A 22,750-nucleotide genomic window follows, 5' to 3' on the forward strand; every position below is an offset into this window, starting at 1 on the left:
TCGGGTTCAGCGAGCGTCCGGGCTATCTTGGCTGTCACCTGGTGTTATATAGCACTCAGCCTGCATTGCGGTTCAGCGCTGTGCAGCAAAACACTGCATCGCCTTCTCTGTTTAACATCATTCATTTGCCTCTAATGGCACTCAGACAGAAGGCAATGCCCGATCTCAAGTGGTAGGGAAGCAAAGGGGCTCTGGTGTTCAGTGCAAAACGCGCTACTGTGATGTGGTGGGCAATGTCATTGAATGCTATATGAGTAGTGTTTCAAAATGTTAGCTGTGCATACTCGCCGGGCACCGGTAGAGTCTAGCAGTCTGCCTTAGCTTGACTGTTGCCCCTTGTTTCTCAATATCATCCTTGGGAGGCTCTATGTGGAGGCAACGTAAGGTTTTGTGGAAAGGGGCAGAGAGACGATGTTGTGGGACCACAAATCATATATTTTGTCTGAAGCCATTTAGTTATGGGCAACCATCTTTTGCTTGGTGTGCCGTCGTTACCTTCAAGTCGAATTCTTCTAGTCGCAAGTGTGTTACAGGTGGCCAAAAGCAGACTGTTGAGCTGAAAAATGCATGCTGCTAGTATGGCAGTCGAAGTGAATGTAATTAGTAATATAAGAAATCATTGAAGTTTAGAACATACAGCTGGCCTAGTTGGTAGCAATTCATAATTACTAGGATTCATAACAAGGAATCGTGGGAGAAAGCACAAGATGACGAGCGGTGTTTACGCGTTAGCATTAAAGAGCTTGTTTCGCTAGAATGCCGGCGTGGGCTTCGATCGTTGCGAGTGAAAAATCATGTGTGTGACCGAAAAATTAAAGAGGCAAATAAATTAAATCATAAAAAATTTCGGGTGTGAGTTAGGATCAAACGCAGGCAGTTTGCATGGTGTGGTAACCTCGCTATTTAACGTAGTCAAATTACTGCAGGTATAGGCTTACCAAGCCACAGGGCTGCGTGTACCGTTGTCGGCTCACACATAGCACATCGCTCTGTGCTCGCTCAACTAACCAAGCGCTTAGTGCCACCACACGGCAAAAACATGGTGTTTGAACTAACAACACACGAACACTTTATTGGCTTTGGCAGCATCCCAAACACATTCCAACATTTGCTCCTGGGACTGGGAGAGCAAAGGACTGCACGCGAATGTACACTAAAGGGGAAATCACGAGCAAGTCTCAGCTGCCAATGCTTTGGCACGCTGCTCGAGAAAGGTCTCTTGCTGTTATGCTGCGCACTCTTGCGATGACAACTGGGCCTGCTCACGAAAGCTGGAGCAAGTCTAGTACACGTTGGACTCTGGGAAGTGCGGCTCAGCGTAGTACAACCAGGTATGAGTACTAAGCACTGCTGTTTCGCCTACTGTACCGAACACGCGCTAGCACAAAAACAGAGAGAAACGAGGGAAGGCAGGGAGGCTAGGTAAATGCACTTGCCAAGGATGCCAAGGCAGGCTATGGTTTGGAGGGGACATTGGAAGGAGGAAAAACACGTGCAGACAGTGTGCTGTTCAAGCAAGCGTCCACGGCATGCACATGCACGTGACTCTATCGTGGCCAGAGACCACGCGCATCGCCACCATGAGAACCAGCACGCGGTGCCATTTATCGCCGCTGCCATTACAAGAGCATGGTCTGAGAGAAATTTAGGAGACCGACATAATGGCGAAATGCCAATGCAATGCCGTTGGCACGCCTCAGATCCCCACAGTGGCAAGCACTTGTTCTACCATACAGCCATGCATCTGCTGAGAAATACAGTGGAAATGACTTCCTTGACTTGCAAATGCAGTGAAAGTAACATTTGTGCTTTACAAACACATGCGTCTTTTATACAGACTTCAGAATACAACATGTAATATAGATTCCGTGCACTGAGACTGGCGTGCCGCCGCACAGCCGTGAGAGAAGACAAACGTTGACAGCCCGAGCAGAATGAAAGACTCCCCCAACGTTCGTTATCACATAGTTTATCTGAATCGTGAACTGCTGCCTAGTCGATTGTACTAACAGGTATGTGCCGTGTCTTGCGGGAACGAAGTTTCAGAGTTTTTTCACTTGTTCTTGCTTTATTAGGCAGCGAAATAAGTGGATCATGGCTGTGGGACGTAAAAGGTGTTTAGTTCCCATTTCTTCTGCCGTCTCGCATTCTTCTGATGTATGCTTGAATTGGTCTGAGGCAGCCTCTGCATGTGTGACAATCTTGCATGATGTTCTTGCTGCCATAGAGCTGGTGAGAAAAGAAGCGCATGCAAGAAATTTTATTTCAGATCAAGAGTGATGGGACGTTTTAATGGACCTTAATAATTACTACCTTGCCAAGTGCCATTCGCGGTTTTGAGGTATGCAATGCGAGGTCAATTTGTGCTTCCCTGAGTTGATGATGGACCAGTGAAGGGGCAAACTGAATTACGTAGCATTTTGCCGTAAACACAAGTAGCCACCCGGCAGCATATGTGCACTCGATAGGATCAAGGTGGTACGTCAGTTGGTTAATTGGTCCTTATTAAACTCTCGCAAGGCACCATGAAATGGGCGATGCCTTGTTATATAAATGATATTGTTTATAAATCTCGAAATCTTTAGCGAAAGATCATTTTCTAAATAACTAATTAGCTTAATTAACAAGAAAAAACATGTCATTCTAGAAAAAGTATCACTTACATAACCTTACAATTCAATTCGTTTCGTCTCACGTAGCGAATCGCATATGGCATCCCAAACGCTCCTGTGTCTAAAACAAAGTTCTGTAATTCCAAAAGAATTAACCGACGGATGTAATGAATTGAATCCCATCTTTCGGATTTGGTTCATTCAAAACCCTTTTTTTTTTCACTGTTAAACAATCTGCATGTTAGGAAGAAATGATGCAGGGCGTATAGTATAGCAGACCCATACATGGCAAGAAACGATGCTTTGCGACTGCTATAGTGACGGATGTGCATGTCGGTGTTTGTTTCGGAAAGCAACATAACGCAAGAGGTTATAGTGAATGAGAGACACGTGACGGTGGCCGAAGTGGCCGTGCCATCGTTGTCAGCACTCTACAAGGTGAACTGAAAGACTGAACGGGGCATGCGCTGTCCTCTCTGGACTAAATCTTCTCGCGTTCTCTTTCTCGCCCGCGCCTCAAGCTTTTAGCATGAGCTGTGCAAGCAGCAAGGTAAAGACTATGATCATGATGAGCAACGATGATGCCATGACAATTTCAAACAAAGCACTTCGCGAAACTCGGTGGCTGAAAATGGCCGTGACACTACACCGCAACAAATGAGCACGCCAGTTTCCATGGCGAGTGGCCGTGGAGCCATTGATATTTCTAAACGCTCCGAGTATTTTGCAAGTACACAGGCAGTGGGCAAGCACCGATAATAATCTAAGTTCGAAAGAATGACAGATTGCCGCGATAGTTATGCAGCTGCCCTCATGCATTACGCACACCTGACACACGCGTTTAGCAGTCATTCCTGGCAACAGGCAGCAAAGCGCTCACTAACGCAAAAAAAAAAAAAAAATCGTGAAGTTTTTTATTTATTTATGGTGGCACTGCGAAGATTGTCCCCCTGCGATATCTTTAAATAATTTTGCTCGAAGCATGCACTAACCCGCTGGCCACGGGCGCTTGTGCCACCATAGCTATCAAAGCAATTAGGCGCTGCTGTCTGCTACGACTCTCAAATTTTCGCGCCCGCCACACCACAAGTGGTGCTGCTTGTGCCTTTCAAGGCGTTACAGGGCCCACACAGAGTGTATAGCAGTGATATTGTGTAGTACAAGCATGCATTGCCATCAAGTGTCAGAACATGCAATTATCATAATGTCATGGCTTAAGGGGGGACACGGGTCTTAGAAGGCCAAAAATCTCAAAAAATCGACTTTTTCAAGCTGACATTTTTGAAATCTGCACCTATTTTTGCACTTATCTGAGAAGTTTCTAGCTTCTCGCGTCATTATTTCTGGTGCAAAATCCATTTATAACATCCCTGTGAGATGAATGTGAGCGCAAATTGACGCTAAAATTGTGCTTTTTTCTCGCCAAACTGTTGCCATTACACACGAGCTATCGTGTTCATCTTGGTCTCGTTAGAAAGGGTCGTTCTTCATCTTCAATTTCCTGCCACCGCTGGCTCACCTTGCTCATTAGTTTTTTAGCAAAAACGCGTCATCGAGAAGCACTAGCGCGCGATTCAATTGGCTGCTTGGGGCACCTGACCAAATTTAGGCACCCGATTGGCCAAGGGGCGCTTTCAGCGTCTGCTTCACCATCGTGACGCGCACAGACATGTGCCATTTTGTCATGGTGCTACTGACCGCTTGCGGCAGTAAAGAAGTTCCGTGCTACAGTAATTTGTGAAGCGGGTTTGGCGGTGGTTCGTTCGCTGTGAACTTCAGAAAGATCCCCGACATGGCTCAGGACAACGAGGATAACGAACTCGACGCGGTCAACGGCGGTCGCCGAGTCACCGATGTAGGCCTAACTCACGTACGAGCCCGCTGGTTGCCGACAACGTTACTGAGAACGGCTGTGTTTTGCAGCCTCATCAGTTAGAGGACGGCAAGTAAAAAGCAGAAGTGAAGCTACCAAAGATATCAATCTTTGTAGTGACGGAACGGAAGTGCAGTCTTATCGCTAAACCTGCCGATGTTGTGGTTCCCCCCGCCTGACGAAAGGACTTTGAACTGCACAACGGGTCGTCAGAGTGGAGTTCGCCGCGCATCGACCAACAACAAAAAGTCAATCCGTTCACAGTGAGCATGCTCGCGGCTCTCGCAATGGAGGCTACTGGCAACAGGTAGACTGCTTTTAAGGACGTGTTCGCAACGTCGCAATCTCCGCTCGAAAATGCGGTAGTCTTACGTGAAAAGGAAACTAACACCTCGGCACTTGTGTAGCCTCGAAATTGATGAACGAGGGAGCAACTTTGGTTCGCGACACTTCCGGGTAACTTATTCTGGACAAGCCGGAAAACATTGCCGCGTTATTCGACCGCGTTATTCGACGGATCGTTGATGATGCACGCACATTTGTCGCACATCGCCGTTAGTACAGTCACCGAACTGATAAGTGGCCTTGCGGCAAACGAGCACACGGCGACAACTTGCTACAGGACTAGAAGAAACAACACGCCCGTACAAAGAATCAGTACTATTACATTCCCGGTGCATATTAACTGACTAAAGGTATGTGTGTCATGATAATTTTCCCTCGGAACGGTGAAATTAAGTTTTAACAGCATTATTCTCGAAGCACAGATTCTGACCACTTTCTTTTGCTTGTTCGGTAAAAGTAAACCTAGGACAGCTAGAGCTGTAATTGTTTTTGCACAATGTAGCTAAATGTGCAAAAAGAACAATGCTGGGAGCCTATTTTTATTGGGCAGCTACATTTTTTTATTTTATTATAAAAATTTCTGTATTTGGTTACATGCAATGAACTTTACTGTGCTGTAATTCGAGAAGTACTCGTTTAATGTTCGATCAGCTTGCAGCATTGCACTCCTTAGGCTTTCTAGCATTCATTTATATGTCAATGGCTATGTAATTATAAGTGCATACATTTTTACAGTTAATAATGTTAGAATTCTTTGTTTTCTTCATTTTCTCAAAATGGCATTTTTGTACACCCTGCATGAAAATTACTGCAATATATCTGAAACTATTACAGATAGTAGAATATTTCATTTTGCAGCATGAAGCTATATGTTTGGAGCACACAATATAGGAAGCAGATTTTTATTTCTCTTGATGCAAGTTTTTCAAACTAGTCTTTTGTGTGACCACACAATGGCCACATTCAGGGCTGTGAAGTTTAGTGTACTGTAAAGTAAGAAATAATGACCCATTCAAAAAAGTGCTTCTTATGTTGCATGTCTTATGCTTTCTACTGTCAATCCCTATGTTATTTATAAATTTTTGACAGGTGGTTATTTTTCTATTATGGTAAGAACAATAGAAATTGTTATCTTGATTATTTAATTAATGAAGCTACAGAAAAAATAACTACGTTTTTAGAATTCGGAGAACAAACTAAGTAAGCATGCCAACTTCTGTCACACTTGGTTAAAAAATAAATGAGAGAGCCCTAAGAACCATGTCCCCCTTTAAGGGGGGACGCGGGTCCTAGAATAAGAAAAATTGGCCAAAAAGTCGATTTTCACAGAATAACATTTTTAAAAATTTTATATCTCTACGCACGTGTTCTCAAATTGTGAACGCTGAATTCGATCAGTAAATGGGTTAAAATTGGTTATAATGTCGCCATGGCAGTTACGAAATGTCCTGCGAAAAGTAAAATTTGTTCAAACTTCACATGCACGCGGCCAGCGAGGCAGTCGGCTGATCATCGCTATCTTGAGCTCAATTTGAAGCTGATTTCTTTGTGCGCATTTAGCCATCCTCAGGAATGGCTAAATGCATAGAACGACTGCGCTTGCCTCTTTTCCAAAACCCCTTTCCCAACCGCTCATTGGCTGGAGCGCGTGCATGCCAGGCGAGCCCCCAGTTTCTTGCTTCCCATTGGCTGATGCGGCCAAGGCTGCTTGCGTTTTTTTCCCCCGTCTGTTGTTTGTCAGCTGCCGGCTCCTGTCGCGTACGTGTTCATCTGCTTCCCGCTCAAGTTACGCGACTTGTGCAACGACTGCCCGTTTTTTGCTGGTATGACTGGAGATGCTCGTCTAAAGAAGAAGACGTGCCAAGCGTACGGCAAGAAACAAAGGCGCCGTGGAACGCGCGGCAGAAGAAAGCCGACAATATGTGGCGGAGTTCGCCTGATGCGGCCGAAGGGGTGAACTTTGACGATGGCACTCAGCCGCGGGCACCTGTCGTGTCTGAAATGGTGCACTCTTCAGAGCCCAGCTGCAGCACCTCTTCGGATTATCACGTCGTCGGATCATCTGGCACTTCTAACAATATACAGGACTGCATTGACACGGCGTTTTATTTCGTGCATAAGTCTGCAGAATGCGCGAAGAATGCGGTGAGCTTGAAGGCATCTCTCGCATCACCAAGCGCGACGGAAGGCAAGTTCAGGCTTCTAGATGTTGATCTAGAGGATGACGGCAAGGGAAACGGGGCAGAATTTGGCATTGTTGACCTGGCGGTGATAGACTCGCTATTTCAGCTTGTTACCTGCCCCGAGTGTGGTGAAAAAAGCGTGACTTTCTCGAAGGCCAAGAAAGTGTATAAGCTGTGTTCGAAGCTCGTCGTCATGTGCAGCAGTTGTGACTTTCGCGAAGAGCGGTTTTCGTCCCCACATGTAGCTGACAAGACCGACGCCAAAATAAGGCTACTTGAACTGAATTTGCGTGCCATGAAGGCCATCAATAGCATCGGCAAGGGGAAAAGGCCCTGTCCTGCTTTTTTGCCGTAATGAACATTTCACATCAAGGGCTCCACTACAGGACCTATCAAAGCCACATGAGGTTAATGGAGGAACCTGCAGTGTGACAACTGCAGAGTGCAAAGCAGTGAGCATTGTTTGCATGAAAGAGCTCTATGCAGAGTTTGGCAATGTGCCCGGCAACGTTGACGTTATATATGATGGCACTTGGCTCACGCGCCGGCACAGCTCGCATATCTGTGTTGGCTGCATTATTGAAATGTACAGTGGTCTCTTTATAGACAACATTGTACTGTCGAACTTTTGCCTGAGTTGCACCACAGGACCCAAGGCAGTTGAGGCAGGACGCATGCATATATCTTCTTTGAATATCATCTGTTGCAGACATAAACAAGCGAGTGTTCAGAAGCACATGACCTTATTCATTAGAAACCTAATGACATGTAATAGTGAACGAAAAAAAAGGAACACTCCTATTACAATTGAAAGTACGATTTGCCTTATCTCAAGATACACTGGCCCAGGCATAGCTCCGTCATGTAATCAAGTGAACGGCAGGCATATTCAGCTTTTGATGGGACAACGAAGCTGAATGGGATACATGCAATCGACAGCACGAGTTGCAGCGTAGTTGCCTAGAAAACTGATAAGGCCTTGCCTGTAGCAGTGTAGCAACACAGCGTGAAAGTGCCAGCACCTTTCAGAGAGGCCCGCTACACATGAGCAGTTGCCTTCTTCAACCTTGAAGGGGGTCCGCCTTATGCACAGCTGGTGCAGAAGCCTAGCTAATGTTCCAGCAGCACACATTCATACAGTGCACGGTTAACGTCCCCTTCCTGTAGCTAGAGTTGTCATAGCTATGATGAGTTCGGGCGAATGAGGCAACAGGCTTGGTCAACAAAATAACACTTCATTGCTACGTTGGCAATAATGTGTAAATGTCGTGTAAAGAGATGGTCCGCTCTATGAAGAAAACAAAGGGTAGTCTTACACCTTTGGTTGTCGATCACCTTGGCTCACATGGAAATCCGGAGGTCTGTCGTCTCCGTTTGATGGCTGGTGTAGAGCGCATCTCCCTTTCTTTCTACAACCTCCCAGTTTCTCTCTCCCCAGCAAGGGTTTCTTCCCTCGCTGAGGGAGAAGAACCTGTTTTCGCGAGACGAGATAGGTTGGAATAGCGCACGTCAGCTGCGGGGTGAATGGTTCTCCGAAAGAAGCTTCATTGTCTCTGTCTCGAAGGGACCGATGTGTCCTCACAACTAGGCTGCTGCAAAAGAGAAAAAAAGCATGGGTGTGCGTGCTTCTCCACAACCTCAAGCTCACTAGACAGGCTCTTCAACTTGAAGTAAATCTGATGCTGTTCACTGAAAAGGCTTGATGTTGGCGTGCATAACACGACTATTTCCTCTGTTTCGCCAGTGAAATCCTTTATGCCGATCAGAATGAGGCTGTCTGCCGCTAGTACCCTTTCGCCTTCGACAAAGCAATGCCATTCAACACCACAATCTAGAAACTTGAGCACGACGCCAAGTGAAAGTGCTGCATTGATTCTGTTAGGTGTAGCCATATATATATATTTTTTACCAGTGTTGGCAGCACACAGAGCGTTTCATGGAGTTGTGAACAATATGCGCACCAGTGACCCCGAAGGCACCCTCAAAATTAAAGCTCCCAGTTAGTGCTCGAGCGAGACCTCCGCTCCCTCCCTGCATTCTTCATGCTTTTTTCTCTGCTTGAGCATTCGACAGCCTGTCTTAGGCAGTGGGATGTTATTGCACCTGCTCTCTGAGGAGCAGAGATGGGCTTACTCGTGTGATCTCTGCCACAGTCATGTTCATTGCCCCCACTCGCGGACGTTTACCCAGAAGTAGAACCTATGCATGGGAGCACATTATTAGTTTGGACATTATATGAAAAAGGATGGCGATGCCAATGCAAAAATTTATTAGAGTGTGTTTCTATGATTGTTATCTATAATTGTTATCTATAATTATTATCGCAGTTCAAGGTCAAAGAATTCATCTGGCTTGCAAATCTTCCCAACTCATTCCCTCCAGAGCCACAGTCTGTTTGCAAATCGCACAGGCACATACAGCGGCGCTGTCGCGGGATTTCTTGCTCTTCACGGGCCACTGAAAAAGCTGTGCAGTGGCATCGTTATGTATAAAACTGCAAAGCAAAACTTTTGACTATGTGCAGCCACATTCGTCCTCAGCACTTGCTGAACCCTTCAATGTCCTTCCCTGCCGAACACAGTCTTGGGACCCTTCCTTGTTGACTGCGGATCCGATTGTGGGAAAGAGGAGAGTATTCGGCCACTCAACCAGTCTTATCATCTCTTCCCACTTAGCCAGTCGGTTGTCGCATGTCATGTGGCCTGTTAACGAGATGCCATATTTATGGCTCAACCATGTGAGTAGTGCAGGGACTCATACCCACCAATCGCACCTTGGCTCCATATTAAGGTGAAAAATGTGTGAACACAAAGTGTAATTATGAAAGCAAATATTTTGACTAGTGGACTTGTCTGTTTCAAGGCCGCCTTGAAGAAGGGCATCCCTCCTCTTTATGCTTGGATTGATCACCGGCCCGTCCCTTTCATACCGATTCACATTGTGCCAGTTTCATTTTTTTAGAAGACCTTTTCTGAATATTTAGAAAACCAAGCCTAAGGGCTCAAACCAAAGTCTTTGAAGAGAAAGGAGTAGGTATGTCATGCAGTGCTAACGCCTCTGAAATTATTGATTACAATAGAAAATCATTCTTAGCGAGTTCTGGCGATCATAGAACCACTGTGCACAGGTAATTTCAAACAGTGTGTTCTCAGTTGCAACGAGTTTGCTTCATCTTTTTCTTGAATTGATAGACTGCTGGCCTTCTGGTTAGGACTTTCTTTTTACTTTTTGGAATGACCTTATCACACTTAAGGGGGGAGGCTACCCTGGAGACCGAACTTTTTTATTTTTTAGGATATCTGGATGAAACTTTCAGGGGTTGTTCACTACAATAAAACTAGCACAACTGCTAAGTTTCACGAAGCTGTGTTTCTTAGTTCCAGAGTTATTGAGGTTTAACTGGATGCTTCACATGGGTGCCTGAGGAAGAGTCGTGAGAAATCCCAGGACATAGTAGAAAGCTGAAATTCATTGTGGTCATTCCTTGATAGCTATCCCAGGGCGCTACAAAGCCGGTTTTTTTTATAATTCCCCCCCCCCCCCCCCAAAATTTTCACGCAACTTTGAATTTGATGTAACCAGTAATGACCAGATTCATCAAAACATCAAAAATTAATTGTTTATTATAAATTAACAGCACCAATTTTCAAAAAAAAAGGAGCTTGTTACGCCCTTGCAAGGTCATTCAGGAACAGAATAAAAAAAACGGCACACAAATCTGATGAACGGTTTTCGAGTTCTTGCTTTCCTCAGCACCACAACTAGCAAAAAAATCCGTTCTGAGAAAACAGGCCGAGAAAGTTCAAAACACGTGTTTTTTTCAAAAAGCTCCAGCACAGTAGCTAGAAGTGTCCTGGTGCACTCTTTTCTTCTTTCGCCTGGCCTCCATCTTCTCTTGGTGTCTTTTAGAATTCTTTTTTAGGCGTAAAGCGTCTTTTTCACGAGCTCGCTGGATGGCCAGTTGACCTGGTTGAAGTCCAATGGAGTCCGATATCACTTAGGTTGCTTTGCAGCAGCCGGCATTGTAGCGCAGCACTGCTTCATGCAGTGCTGTTTCTACCGCGATCAAGGATGAGTGTTGTTCCTTCGGCATCAGAGACCACAGAATGGAGTGGAATGATTCTGATGCATTTTGCGTCTTCGCTCCCAGGCAGCGCTGAAGAAGCGACTTTTGTGACAGTCTTTCGTAGATGGGCAGCATAGCTGCAGCGATATAGTCCGGTAGGCTGTGTTTATGTTTTGGCTGTGGCTCACGCTTTGCCTCTGCAGCTCTATGGCGGCATCACGATTGAGCCCCCTCCGGGCAAAGTTCATGGTGAGGGTCCTGGTCAGTCGATGTGACATGGTGATATGTTGCCATCACTGCACGCTGCACGGCTGTTAGGTCAGTTGAATTGTTTTTCAGGGCCCAACCATAATATCCTGTCAGCTTTTCAATGAGGGCTTTAGTCAGCTTCCCCTTCCCACTCAGTGGCTTATCACTTTTCTGCACAATGTTTCGAAGAGCACTTCCAATCCTTTTTTGAACATGGTTCAGACATTCTTCTTTTACAATTGGTACTAGCCCGTACACATTATCTTCTGTGAGGGCAGCGAAGGTACGGCTGTCTCCGTCGGACACGAGAGTGGTGTACCGCAGGCCATGCTTGGATACAGACCGCCCAAAGAGAGTCAAGCCTGCCTCCACTTCCATGCTTCCCGATTTTGCGTCTGTGTTTTTCTGGCAAATGTGGTGCTTCTGCCAGCTTTCGTCATAGCACCTTTCAAACATGTCATAGCACCTTTCAAACATTCTTTGCACGCTGTGCGGCTGAGCACGACGTTAAAGATGTTCATTTGAACGAGCGAAAAATGTTCGCCCTCACTTGTCACTGCAGGTGCAAGAGCCGGCTGCATCAGTTGAAATTTCTTCTGCGTCGCCGGCGTAGACTCGAGTTCAGCGCGAACGGCGTCACGACGTTTCGCATTCGCATAGATTTCTTCCTTCGTTAGGAAACGTGTCCGCAGATGAAGCGACGGTCCACTCACGCTCGATGGCGGCACCGATTCAGACGAAGTGCTGGGTCCGGCGATATCAGAAGCACTCGGTGTCACACTGGATGGCATCGATTCGGAGCACGTGTCGAGCCCGGCGATCTCGGAAACACTCGGTGCATTTGCGGCTCCAGCCACACTCGATGTGTCGGATTCTCGACTGGCGACAGCCGACAAAACAGTTCCGTCGCTGCAAGCGTCTACGCAGTCGGCACCCGCAGCAGAATAGCGGAATTTCGATGATCGTACAAGCCGCATAGCGCGCCTCCGCGCACCGGACTTCCGCACTGACTTCGGCTTCGTTGCCGGCATCGCCCGCAACAACAAAGACAAAAGGCACAGAACTAGTGCAAAAAGAAAAAAAAAAAACGAGAGAAAATGATCGAAGAGATAGCACAAGGCGAAGAGCGGCTCGTAAGCAGACGTCTGTCGAGGCGGACGGAGCAGAGAGCAACAACGAAGCGAGCGCGCTGGACGCGCCATCGAGAGGAGCGACCGCCCCCGCTGCTGCACAGCAGCCAATGGCGGGCACGCTTTCTCCCGCGAGATATGAATGCGCTGCTCTAGCCAATCAGCGCTCCGCATCGCATCGCGAGAAAACGCCAATAGCGTCTCAACTGTGCTGCCGACGCCATTTTGCAAGGCGGTGAACGAGAGAGAAAGAATTCACGGTCAAAACAACACCAAGATGGCGCGGGACGACCGCATGGTCCGGGAATGGCGCGCACGCGAAGTTTGGTTTGATTTCGGGATTTGCGCCTGTTTTGGACGCCGCGGCAGCCTCGAAAATAGTATTTTTTTTGCATTTTGCGGTTGAATTAGGTGCTGATAATTGCAGAATAGGTAGTTTATGAGACATACAACCCAAAAATGTGGTTTTTCAAAAAACGACTTTTTCGCGATTTTTCGGTTTTCAAGGGCCACGTCCCCCCTTAAGAAGTGGAAATTTCAAGGCCTGTCTTGTTTGTTAGACACATACCGTATTTACTAGCGTAATCCTCGCACTCGCATAATTCTCGCACCCCCCACATCGCCCAAAAAAAATACGTTTTTTTTTTCCTCGAGTCATTATAGCAACCCCGAAAACTGACGCAATAATGTCGGCTGCTCGTTCCAGCCACTGATGATGATAGCGCGCGCCATCTGGCGTCATCTCTTAAGCATCAAGTGTACTAGTGCATGGAGATTCAATCCAATCCAAGCCAAGCCAAAATGGCCAGTGCGCGTTGCGGCGTGTTTTGTATGTTGTGTCGGTAATCTTGGCACGTTATGGGGCGATACTGAAGCTACACGGCTGCTTCAAGTTGCAAGTGATAGATCATGCATTAAACAACGGCAACAGGGCCGCCGGTAGGCTCTTCGGAGCCTGCGAGTTTTGTGTTCGCTACTGGTGACGGCAGCTGAAAGCCACCTAGACGCGTTTGGCCTGCCGTGTGCCTAAAACTGGGATTGATGGTAAACTTTATTTCTTCAGAAGGAAACTGCGGACGATTCTGATAAATAGCCATCAGCCCAATACTGACGTCCTACGCTTACCTTTTGAGGGCTTCTGTTCAGCGACCAACGTTACCACTACGCCCGCAACGCCCACAAGCTTTGCGTATGGTATTCTAATTCTCGACTATTTGCTTCCACTTTTTATGTCTCAAATAAATCTAGCCTTGTGTGGTACTACTGCTTTTATTGTTGAGGTAAGTTCTAATTAGTACTTCTTAAAGCTTGCTGGAAGTTGCTGGTGTGAGAATCTCGATTTGCGGCCATTTCATTTTTTTAGCTCTCCAAGTTTTCGTGAAAAGTTTTTTCCGCGTAATTCTCCCACCCCCCAACTTTGCATAAGTTTTCCGGCAAAAAAAAGTGCGAGGATTATGCGAGTAAATACGGTACTTAATGAGAACTGGCAGACTACACTACCAAGAAAAGTATTGGGGATGTTATTAGCAGTAAATGTAAGGTAAATGTCAACAAAAAAAAGTGGACGAAAAGATAATTTGCTGTGGGCACGGAGCAAACCTGTGACTCTCAAAGGTTGCAGTTTGGGTCCCTGCCCAGGACAAGTTATCTTTTCATCCACCTTTATTTCTTCACCTTTGCATTACATCTTATGACATCGCGCATACCTTTAGGCAGACTTGCCAACCAGTTCTCATTAATTTCATGACACCTGTCATTTGCAAAAACCATATGTATATGCTTTCTTTGTCACTAATGCTTCACTTCAACACACATCTTGTGCAGTGCAGTGAAGCCAGGGTGTGACACTCTTGTGCTAAGACCTTGATTAATGGCTGCTCTCTAGATGTTGGCTTTGGCTCCTTGTTTGCATTGCAGCAGCGTTCCCAGTACGTGCACACTAATAAGAACATTTACCAAAAATTTAGGCATGTTCTGCTCCATCTGATCCTGAATCCCATTTTGTCTGCCCCCAAACAGTTCGTTTGGCTCCGAATGTGCTCCAAAACAGAGCTTTTCCTGCTCCAAAAAATTGTTCCAAAGCCTAAACTGGCTGGACCATCACTGCTTTTCGATTGTGAAAGATAAGGTAAACAAAATGTTTGAGTCTTGACCCAGCTATGTTTTAACTTGGTGATACTTTGAGAACGAATAATTACCAGTGATGCTACCGCTGCGCCTACAGTGCCGAATTGCACCAAATTGTCATGGCTGCTCCACACTGCTACATTTCCTCAAAATTTAGCGAGTCTGCGCCCAACCTGCACCAAAGGGCGGGCTGCAACTTTCAGAAACGAAATGCTTATTTGTTATACATCACCCCACTGTGCGATAATACCAACCCCATCTAACTTTTTTCATTTGCATCACGCTATAGCATTAACCCATTGCAGCAAAGGCGACTTTCAGACACTACTGTGGCTCTGAACAATTTTTAAAAGCGCTCGTTTAAGGCCTAGGAGGTCATAGACGTAGCAAAGGTAAGGACATTAAGTAATGCTGTTTCATACCTAGAATGATGGCTTAAAGCCCGAAAAATCGGATGCCGAAAAATTTCAGTGTCGAAAGTTTCAGACTTTCTTATACATTGACGTCCGTAGGGCTTGTGATGCTTTGGCGAAATCGGCTGAATTTGCAAGCGTGTCTGAAAATTCTGGCGTCTGAAAAATCAGCAGTCAGCTTATCTTCAGTCATGTTATAGTCATCGACTTCATCTACTAAATATGGTCAGGCTATCATATCATTTTTTTTTTTTCCATTTTACTCTATTTTGCTTGAATAACCTGCAGCACATTGTGGTTTTATTATTGGTGTGTCATGAACACAATCTTCAAAAAACGGCAGGAAGGGGTGGATAAAAAAATACGTAAACAGGGGTTGTGTTAGGCTGACATTTTGACAAGTGGACTTATCTTTTCAGGGCTAGAACACAACAGTTTTGTTCTGGGGAAGGCAAGTCCTCTTGTCGGAACGTTGGCTTGACACAACCCGCTCTTCACAGATCTTTTCATGAAGATAGTATCTTTCTTAAGATTGATTCAAACAATATCTGCTCCGAAAGCCAGTTTTGCTGCTCCAAAACACATTTTTGTCGGCTCCATAAGCTGCTCCAAAGCAGCCTAAGCTAGTAGCGTCATTGAATTATAATATAATTGAAAAAGGTCTGCAATACACACGAGGTGAGATGGTGAAGCGAAAGTCTGCCTACTAAATTTAAATGCAGTAGTGACCTTGCCTCGTTCATGCGTATCGCTTGTTTACCTTGCCGTGTGTGGGTGGTGCATACAAAGGTAGATTAGTTCCATCCGAGTAGTCTGCGGGATGCATCACTGCACTCGCCACTGCACTGGCAAATGCTTTGTATGCGTGCAGAGCGTGTTGGTAGAGCGATGCTGTGCTAGGGTTTCACCATTGGAGCAGCTTACTTCTACTGGTAATGTCCACTTCACATTGTCACTTATATTTTGCAACACAGCTCACGCTTAGCATTTTATCCTCATCATCTTTTATAAAATACTGTGGGTGCAGTCAAATGATATACAACTGTATGCCAACTTACTATGTTTAGCTTTATGATATTTTTTATGACAATTTTGGTTTCTGAAGGCATTTAACAGCACATTTAAAAAATTTGCTCATCTGCCCTTCATATTGCTGTAGACCTGTGTGCTCAGATTTGGGTGCACGTTAAAGAACCCCAGGTGGTCAGGAGCCCTGCACTCTTGCTTAATCATATGGTGGGTTAAACCTCTCATATGAATCAATTTGCCCTTGCTTGTTCTTTTGAACAGCAGTGTAGGAACATGCACTGAAGAGTTTTTTAAAATCTTTTTACATAATTGATGACAGACCAGCATCGGTGTCATGGCACAACTGAAAATTATTTGTTATTCTGTAACATCACATTGAGAGCACACACAACGATGTTAGAAACTGAACTCACAAGAGTAACTGACTACATTTAAAAGCAGTACATTCGAACATGTGCTATGCTACTGACAAGGATAAGATCGGGATGGTGTGCATTTCTGTGAACTGCACACAGCTAGTACGAACCTTGGATCTATTTATACTTTCTGTGTTGTGTTTTTTTTAAAGATGACGCGCCCTGCACTGTCAAATCTTTTTTTTTTTTAGTAGTGTAATGAAACATACACAGTGGTGTATTTTAGTTTTTGCAGAACTACAGGACATGACATCTATTGTGGTCTTATTCTTAGCACAGAAAGGAATAAAACATGCAGCAGAGTTCTTAAAAAATGGCATTGTAATATCTTGTAGGCACAGACGCTTGTGAAATTTAAGGGTAAGCAATAATATTGAAAATTTTTTTTCTTTCTGCATTATTTGAAATCTGCAGCTTTTTCTGAACCAAAAGCAGTCGTTTGTTTGTCATAGTACAATTTAGTACAATCATAGTACAATAGCCATATTGAGAAGTCACAGTTTGCAAGCTGGAGTGAATTTGGCACATACAGAGAAGAATGGTCCCAGAACTGCGAAAATGAAAGAAAGCAGAGGCATCAAGCCTTCTGTCGAGAAATCTTTGTCTGGTCGGGATCATCATAGTGTTGTCATCATTAACAAACACCTAAACTATTATCATTGGGTCATTAAAAGAAGTAGAGCCAGCCTGGAAGACATGCAAAAAGCTATGCAGTCCACATATTTTCCCATGGCAGTAAAGCATACCAATCAACTCTCGGCCTTTTCTTGAAGGGCTCGAAACTAAACTTGGTGTAAATTCAACAAAGCCCATTTTAATGGTGAACCATTCATTCATAAAGACCACACTCTCGCATCTGTTATTCAGACTGTTAAGCCAAATTATCTGGAACTAGCTCATCTAGAATTACTTGCCAAATGCCTCCATAAGAAAACTCAAAATCACGACGAGGCGTTGGATTGTGTTGTGGGAGCGTGCTCTGGAAGAATGTTTTACTTGGGCAGCAAATAGTATAACTATGCTCTTTTGATGCTGTGTTCACATTTAATGATGGCAATATTGCCCGTGTGAATGTGCTGAACAATTCAGAATTTCGCCAGGGCATTGCACAGTGCAGGGCCTACGCACCCTTTAGATGCGTCGACAGTACTTCGCTGATAGGGCTCCACAGCAGGCAACGAAGAAGGCTTGCCAGGCAAAATGTTTTCACACGAAAAGATGAATTGATATTAGTGATGACTATCTGGCTGGTGCTTATTGAATGGGTCCATCAATACTCTGTTATCTCATTGTACTTTTGAAATAGAGATTTTCAACTGTAAGTGAATATCTCAAAACATCATTTGTTGTACTTATATTATTTTTTCTCGGCTACAACAGTATCTAGAATCGTAGATTTCGGCCAGTATTACGGGTGTCTGAATTTTATGAGCTTTTCCTTGCGACACCAAGCTGCTGGTTCCAAAGTCTGTTATTTGGAGATGCGTATCTTGTGACCTAGAGATGACACAAGGCTTCTTAGCATGTATGCTATGAAAGTATGTCAAATGTAGTGTGACATGCAAAGTGCAGTGTATTAGAGAGTTTTTGGAAGTTAGGAACAAGGCCGGGTAAAGATACCCTAAAATTGTCTTGCGACATGATACAAGATACTTGGAGGAAGTGTCATATTTTCTTATGTATAACCCACCCCTGCACATAACCAGGTCCCCCAATCGCAAACTGTGTAAGAATCTAAATTAAATAAAAAAAGCTCCCTCGTATTGCCGTGAAGCCAACTTTTGCACTGCAATTCGTGTATGATTGTTAATGCTTCCGCTGGTAGTAAACAACTTGTATTATTCATTTTGTTTCTCTGATGCGACGATGTCCCCATGTATGCGCCTTGCTGCGGCAGTGAGTTTTTCCAGGTCTGCGCACTTGCATCTTCCTGAAATGTGCCGCAAAAGTCGGGTGTGCTTGTCGCTTAACGCGCTCGACCTTTTCTGCGTTGGTGGCGTGAGGGTTAGGGAGACAATACAGTTCGCCCTCACCCATACATACTCCGGCAATGATTTGTCCAGATACTGGGTGCATAGCTCCAACTCCCTCTGCAATCCCCACTCATAATTAGTCGGAAAGAATTCCCCGCGAAAACTGCTCTACTGAGCTGTTTTACACTTCTACCGTGCGGGCGCGATGTCCGGCTAGTCGGATCTATCGAGTTGCTTGCTCTGTAAGCGAAACCGGGACTACGTGCTCGAGAAGTTCGGCATCAGAAAGCCCCCATTGCCTGCTGATAGTAGCGCGATTCGAGATATTCATTAGCGCTCTTGCAGCTGTGGTGGCCAGTGAAGGCAGGCATGTCTACCTTGCCTCGTGGTCGCACATTCTGTACGGAGGCCTGCGCTGTGTTCTCTAGGGCGCTCTCCAGGCTTTGCATAACTGACAGCGCATTCTGCAAGAGTATCTTGCTCGAGGGCAAACTACTTCCCGAAAACTCGCCAACTCTTGCAGCGTGTGTCGGAGAAACTTGTGGTGCCAGCTCTGTTCACGTCGCGATCTGACGCAGTGCCACGCGTGGTGCTCCTTCGTAGGCCTAATCTTTGTTAATGCGGTCTCTGTAATATCCTGGTCATCCCGCTTGAAACAATCAAAATCTACGTTGTCAGACAGTCTGAACAGTGTCCCAGTGTTAGCCGAAGATCGACGCTCCGCGATGCGACATCAGACAACATGAACAAATCTTGGAATTCTTACATGCCTATTTTACGTTTGGAGGCATGTTGGTAGTCGCTCGTGTCCACAAAACTAGCCGCGGTGCCAAATTCATTACATTGGGAGCCAGACGAAGGGGGTCTGCCTTATGTATGGCTCACACAGAAGCCTAGCTAATGTTGCAGCTGCACACAGTCGAACCGTGCATGATTAATGTCCCCTTTCCATTGCACGAGTTATCACAGCTGCAGGGGTTTGGGTCAACAAGGCCACTGGCTAGGTCAGCAAAATAACACTTTATTGCTTCATTAGCAATAACACGTAAATGTCACGTAGAGGGTCTGTCCACTCTATAAAGATGACAAAAAGGTAGATGCTTACGTCTTTCATCGTCGATCCCCTTGGCTCGGAGGGAAATCTGGGGGTTGTCCTCCCTGCTTGGTGGCTAGTGCAAGAGAGAGCTTCTCACTGTTGGCACGCTCGTCTTGACCATCCTCTCGGTTTCCCCAAGGAGGGCTGGTTGCCTCGCTGAGAAAGGGTGTCAATTTATCCCCAATGAAATGAAGATTGGATGTTGCATGTTAGGTTTAATTAAGCAGGGCAAAGGTCTACGATGGCACATTAAATTTTGATCTACAGGTATATTACATACAAATTTTTTGGCTGTCTCTCGCCAACATTGCCCGTGTATCATACACGCTGTTTTTGGTCCCATCTTGTGGCAAATGTGGACTCGTCAGTGAAGACGACTATATAAGCCACTTGTCAATCCAGTGCTCATTTGCTCAGGCATACACAAAGTGCCCCTCATTATTGACCGCACTCACTATCGGCTTTCCGATAATTCTCTTGCTTTTGAGGCCTCCTAAATGTAGGGAATGTTTCACCGTTGTATCTAATGCAGCCGACGATCTCACAATCAGCTTGCGTTCTCTGACGGTCGGCCCAGAAAAGTCATTTGCCTCCGATATTATTGACATCTCCTCATTTTTCATACTCACCTACAGACGGGCTTTCCGGTAAGCATCCTTTATACTGCGCTTCGTCCTATAGGCTTGAATAATTCTAATTACAGTTTTTAATAGCCTGTTCGTGGTTCTTTAAATTGCTCTCTGGGAAAAGTCGTTTAGGCTTAGCTAAACAATACACATTATTTGTTTTTTTAAAATGTGTGACATCGTCCAATCACACAAACGCCCCTAAATCTTTGCAGGAAAAAAAAAACTGGGTTACAACTGTTATTACCTTTTCATCACCGCTAAAGCATGAGAAAAAAACAACTGTGTAAGAATAACATTTTTACCTCATCTTTACAAAGGTGATAGTGTCACAGTGGCTTAGCTTGCTTTGCACTCTAGTAACATAATTGGGGCGCACAATATTTTTCATCTCGAGTTGATCGAGCGATTTTATGTATCTGTTCCTTTTATTTTGGTGTGATAGCCAGTGCAATTGACCATCGAAACAACATTAAATCAAGCCATCATATCACAAAATAACCACGCAATGAAAGTCGAAGCTTAGTTTTGAAACCATGCTAAACATTTTGCGAGCAGCATGAACGTGAACGGCGTCAATCAAATTTTAAAAGTTGCACTTCTTGCAGCAGAGCGCCATCTGTTGAATGCAGGAGTAACTTCATTGCTTATAGCGCCACACAATCACAGCAACACAAGAATAAAGCAAAAAACAAACGCATGGCCTTCAAGATGGTGGACGTGCGGCGTAGAAACGTGCCACGTGCCCGCCATCTTGTATGCCACGCAAATTGCCCACTGCGCCATTGGCGCGTCACTCGAAACGTTTGGGTGCCGCCATTCGACGGTGCATTTGTGTTTCGAGTTTGCCGCAGTGAACTTAGTTGGGGACACCTGCTGCGCAGGGCACGTTCGGCCGGTACGCTGGCTAATTGGCTGGTTTTAAACTTATAGTTGGTCGAGCATGCGCTGGAGCATGGGAACTGAGCAACTAGATGGCACTTCTGCGTCGATTTGTGCACTCGTTACGAGAGAAAACAAGAGTTTCTGGTTACAAAAATGATTTGTCGTGCATTTCGCGGGCCAAAACAAGCAACACTGTCATGCGAAATTTTCGCTGTTCTAACTCCGATGACTTTTTCCCAGGTAATGAACTCTCCTCCCAAATTAATGTCAGCTTTTCTTAAAAAAAAAGGTGGGTTCATCATGCGAGTAAATCCTGACGTGACGTGAAACTGCAACAATCATAACAAGTGTGAGCCTGATCACAGTAATAAAATCCTACTAATTCCCATAGCTGATATCTTTGCAAAAAATTGACTACGAGTGTCTATTACATTTACTGAGATAGCGTAAAGGTAATGGAATCTGTCGTTTTGCTAATACACCAATTATAAAAAAAAATGTAAACCAAAGTGCGTGAATACGCACTTTGGTTCTATTCTTTCATTCTGCAGCAAATGTAATTCGGTCGTCAATCTCGTGGGTGCAGGTTACCACCCTTTCTCCCCACGCCGCAAGAGAAACATAAAAATCAAGTAATTTTCATCTGCAGTTTCGGCTAGCTTGAAAATCTGAAAAAAAAAAAGCTGTAAGTCCTCGTAAAATTAAACAGCTATCAAAGCGTGGTATGTGCCTGTATGTCGGAGGTACAATTTTGTTTTAGTTCATAAATTAAAGATTGCTTGGCATCTGGCACTTCTTTATGTTGCGACACTAAATGTTGCATTGGCTGCAGGACACTGTAACGAAAGTTTGTTTCACAGCAGCGCTAGATTGGTGCGCCGAAGAGCACGAGCATTGTAGCAGACGACGCAGAGCCACGCCTACAGCCACTGCTGTGCCTGCGCAAATTTCCTTCGATGCGCGGCCGCGCTGCCGGCAGTAGCCCATTGCGAAGCGCGGCCATGCGCTCGCGCGTTCACCCTAGCAGAGGATAGCACTGTACACCGACGACAATGTCAGTGCTCGTGTCAACTCGGAGATTGTTGGCTGTGTAGGCACTGCTTCTTCAATCTTGGTGCCGTCGGACTCCTCCGTAACTTGATTTCGTCATCGGTCAATTCTACTCACAGCTTGAGGTTTTTGTCAGCATCGGCGAAGCCCTCAAGGACTATTCCGGCTGGAATCCAAACACCGGTAATGTGCAGATCGTCAAAAGCAAACGTTCGCGAATGGAAGTTCGTCGCACAGGTTGTCCACTGCAAGCCATCTCAACATCCAGTATGAAGATCGCGTGGCGAAAACAGTTCCGGAGAGTCTGTTGCATAACCGCCTTCCACGAGTCTCCAAACATGCCGACCATAGGTCAACAGCGTAGCCTTTCCCACCGTCTTGAAACAGGCTGCACAGCACCATAACAATAATAACAGCACCATGCGGCCTAAGCTACGGCTGGCAACGCTTTGGCGTATGCTGGATTGCGGCATTTTCGGTTTCGAGGGTACGGCAGCCACGGCGCGTTGGGTTCGAAGATCTGAACAACCAAAAGGGTGGCATCGATAGTGACTTGAATCTGCGGTTCCGGTCCAGAAAATCGGATGACTAAAACTATAAATGTCTGGTATTTTTAAATATTTTTAGATATTTACTCTATGGGAAACTTGACGGTGCGACAGATGAGTCCGGGAAAT

The 22,750-nt window shown here is 45.4% G+C and overlaps 1 protein-coding gene across 2 annotated transcripts in view; it reads left to right on the forward strand.

Moving 5' to 3' along the window:
- The window catches only part of LOC119178225 (coronin-7), a 231,415-nt gene that overhangs the window by 85,550 nt on the left and 123,115 nt on the right, over positions 1-22,750 (forward strand). The gene's annotated exons all lie outside the window — the stretch shown is intronic.

Source organism: Rhipicephalus microplus, chromosome 2 (assembly GCF_043290135.1).
Source record: "Rhipicephalus microplus isolate Deutch F79 chromosome 2, USDA_Rmic, whole genome shotgun sequence".
In the NCBI taxonomy this organism is placed as follows: Eukaryota; Metazoa; Arthropoda; class Arachnida; order Ixodida; family Ixodidae; genus Rhipicephalus; species Rhipicephalus microplus.